The sequence below is a fragment of the Poecilia latipinna genome, unplaced genomic scaffold (genome assembly GCF_001443285.1).
Source record: "Poecilia latipinna isolate Pla-1442-1.1 unplaced genomic scaffold, P_latipinna-1.0 Scaffold2514, whole genome shotgun sequence".
Classification (NCBI taxonomy): domain Eukaryota; kingdom Metazoa; phylum Chordata; class Actinopteri; order Cyprinodontiformes; family Poeciliidae; genus Poecilia; species Poecilia latipinna.
Genome location: NW_015115130.1, coordinates 53099 through 56850, shown reverse-complemented (window position 1 = coordinate 56850; position 3752 = coordinate 53099). Strand labels below are relative to the sequence as shown.

Sequence of the window (3752 nt, the reverse complement as noted above, 5' to 3'; positions counted from 1 at the left end):
ATAGTTAACATTTTTAACTGAATAAACCTAAACATATATAATAATGACCTTTACATATAATAATAAACATTTCCACATATCACACCCCAGAACGGTTCACCCCAGAGCAGAGAGCCACTGCTCTCCCTGTACATTGCTATGGCAGGCCCCAACAATAAAAGAGTTTGGTATGGAAGAACTTGGCTGACATTCATCTCTTTCTGTCTTCAACCCTAAAGACCATCTTTGGTATGAATTAGTATCCTAAAGGTGGTAAATTATTAGTGGAGTAGATGCTGTAAGCCAGGCCTCATCCGATGTCCTTAAATGTGCTTCTGTAGTTATAAAACACTCCTAAACCTTATGAAAATCCTTCCTAGATGACCTGATGCAGTTATAGGTGCACAACCATCATAGATTAAAGTTTGAAATGACACATTTGTATGTGGGTAAAGGTAGACAATTAAATACTTTTGGTGATTGTAGCAGAATGATCAGTATCACCAACTGATATTGTAAAATGTGTAAGCAAATCTGGGTGAATATGAACCAGGTTGATTGAAGCTAATAATCACCACCTCCACTGCAGCCATCTTACATCAATCCCACCATATAAAAGTAATACTAAACACTGTCTGATGTGTTTAAAAGTCTATATATCAGTAGATATATAGACTACTGATATATCTGTGTGACAAAATACTGACCCAAGTTTAAATTTTTAACTGTAAATTGTACCTTCTGGGGGGAAAAAACCCATTTTCATTCATTCTAAGGACTGTTTAAAACCAGAAGTAGCCTAACCTGTCATGTCAGTTGAGCTTCTGGTCCACATAAGTGAGACGCTCAGGAGACAGGAAGAAAAGCTCAAAAGTTTCTTTAACAAAGAACATGCAAATTATACAGATCTTTGTCTGGCTTATCCTGGAGCTTGTGAACAGTAACTTCAGGAAGAAGACAAGACTGGGAAGAGATATATAAATTATGGAGGAGGAAATGAAGGAGCTAATGGAGGGAGAACACCAGGGACAAATGAGCAGAGCTTAGCGTGTTTGGTTGGAGTGGCTGATGATCCGATGGAGCTGGAGCTAACTTGGTAGGTGTAGCAAAGCAAGCATTGATCGGTTCACCAGCGTTTTTCTCCAACCGTAGACCAGCCCTGCAAAAGTTTGTGCTGTTGCTGAAGAGGAATGATGACTGGAGGGCCAGTGAAACAGCTGTGGTACCAGCAGCTAGTTTAGACAGCTAATACAACAGTTGAGGGGTACAGAGTAAGACGGAGGCACCAGGAGCCTGTTCAGATGGTGGTCAAGCACCTGACCCAGTCACTCAGATTAATTCTTATTTACATGCAATCTAATTACTTTTATTCAACATAATTATTTCCAATGCAGTCATATTACAACTCCCTCTAAATCTGGGATGTTTACTATTCCATTTTTCACATGTTGGAACAAATAACATTTTCTACTATAAGCTAATTGGCTAAATTAGTTCTAAATCATCTACTTCCTCTTTAAATATTATTGTGCTTTAGTCCTATGAAAGCCATTATTCACTTGTGGCCCTTTAGATTTGTTTTTTTTTTCCCAAAGAAGCTTTATTTTATACTGCTAACACCTACATATGAGAAGAAAGTTAAAAGAATAGAAAGTATCTCTGGCTGCTGCCACAAGGTTGTCATAACACGGATTTAGATGACACAGCTGTCTTACCTCAAGCTCACGCTGTTGGAGTTTTAGGTCCTCCTATTATTCGTACATTTGTGACGCCTTTGGCAGGAGGCACAAGTAGCATTTTGTTTCATGAAAACCGACGGTTTGTCTTTATGATTGGAAGTTTTACTTTTCAGAGTCGGACCCACTTCATGGAATTCAAATGTGGTACAATTTCTCCACTTTCCTCCAGTTTTTAGATAACATCACTATCTCACTAACACCCCACTCCCCTGAGCCCCAGTGCAGCAATTTTCCTGTCAAACAGCTCGAGAGAAACAGCAGGACAAAAGTTCTGCAGTACCAACACACTGCAGCATCCAGACGGAGGCATAAATGAGCAGGGAAAAAAGTATGCTAATGCATTTACACACAGACATACACACTCAGTGTGATATAACGGTGCACTTATATTACTTTAAATCACATGAATTAATGTCCCCAACATCATGGGGATTACAGATTTTACTGCTATATCTCTGTGTGTTACATGTGTTTGCTGATCCTCAGGGTCCTGCTGCTGCTCCTTTACAGAACATCAATAAAAAGAGAAGCTCAGTCCTGAAGGTCTCTCTCTCAGTCAGTATAACCTTACTTATCAGGCAGTGGTTGCGGTGAAAGTCACATCTCTGCAAAACCTCCTACATCTCTCCCCACCCACATAGGCAAACCGACTTTTGCTGTTTTTATTTAGCAAACAAAATTACCAACATTAGTCATACGTCTGCAAAATGTCCTTACTTTGACAGAAGTTTAGAAAACTAAGATATAGTTGTTTTTTTCAACAGTTTTCAAACTAGATAAAGCTAATAAGAAAGAGATTGTAAGTTATTTTGATAACCATATTATGTGTGGTTTATTGCAGCCTTGGAATTTTACATTGTCCAGAAGAACAACTCAACTTAGGTTATTGTAAATACATAATCTGCACAAAACTATCAAGCAACTCACCATCTGCTCGGCTTTTCAACCTCCAGAGAGAGGCAGCGTAGATAAATCATTCATGTTCTTCATCTGCATTTTTACTTAAGTACCTGCTATATGGAAAAGGGTTTTGGCTTGAAAAAAATCTTGACTCTGAAAGAGCTAGAATTACCCTGAAAGGGAAAAAGTATAAAACCTACAGGAGCTTGCTCTTCTTTGTAAAGTAGGAATCTATAGTTGTATTTGAAATTGAGTCCAGTTCATCCACCACTGATTATTGCCTCCTCCTCTTCATCGCCATCACTGGCTCAGCTTCCTGGGACAGCCAGAGCTTTCCATCCAGCGTGCAACCTGCCAGCTGACTGAGGAGAGGAGAGGAGAGAAGAGGAGAGGAGAGAGAGAGAGAGAGAGAGAGAGAGAGAGTAAACAGGGGATAGACAAGCCACACAGCTCTGCTGCTGCTGCTGCTGCTGCTGCTGCTGCTGCTTCTGTGTGTGTGTGTGTGTGCGTGCGTGTAGGTGTGTGTGGGTGTGGGTGTGTGTGTTTTTGTGCATACACACAAAGTTCTCCACAGTATTTCCCAACAACTACAATGTTTTGCTCCTTATCGTTCCCGAAGCCTGGGCCTCATAAGAAGTGTTGCTTTTAGATCAGGTTTAGGACTAAGTTTTGGAAAGCTTCTATGCTATTTTAACTCCACCTAGTTTTCAAAATAATTCCTAATCTAATGTTTTCTATCATGAAATATTTCTTTATACTAAAGATGAGTTATCATCAGCATCATCATCATAATCATTTCTTTGAACATTTAATGACCTAATGTCCTTTAATGACCTACAGGTCATTCTTTACAGATGACCTAAAAGTTTTCACTTGGAGTTTGACTCATAATTTATGTTCTATAAGGAATAAATATGATCATCTCTGTTGAACTTAAACCTTCTATCTCCAGTATGAGTATATTAATGGGAACCAGACAGCGACACAAAAGATGACCAGTCGATCGAATTCTCACACAGAAAATAAATGACTTAATGTTAGGACCAGGACAAACCATGGTTATTTTTGATTAAAGAATTGCATGGATTTTAACACAGCAGTGTTGTGGTACTCGAAGTTGGTCTTGGTCTCGTC

The 3752-nt window shown here is 39.2% G+C and overlaps 2 protein-coding genes across 4 annotated transcripts in view; one reads left to right on the top strand and one right to left on the bottom strand.

The window, feature by feature from the left end:
* LOC106938118 (leucine-rich repeat and transmembrane domain-containing protein 2-like) overlaps positions 1–2923 on the bottom strand; it is a 14702-nt gene extending 11779 nt beyond the window's left edge. Inside the window, exon 1 of the mRNA XM_015019968.1 lies at positions 2646–2923. The gene's annotated coding sequence lies outside the window, so the exon portion shown is untranslated. The remainder of the gene's footprint in view (positions 1–2645) is intronic.
* Positions 1–3752, top strand: part of LOC106938116 (voltage-dependent calcium channel subunit alpha-2/delta-4-like) — a 67641-nt gene that overhangs the window by 29803 nt on the left and 34086 nt on the right. The gene's annotated exons all lie outside the window — the stretch shown is intronic.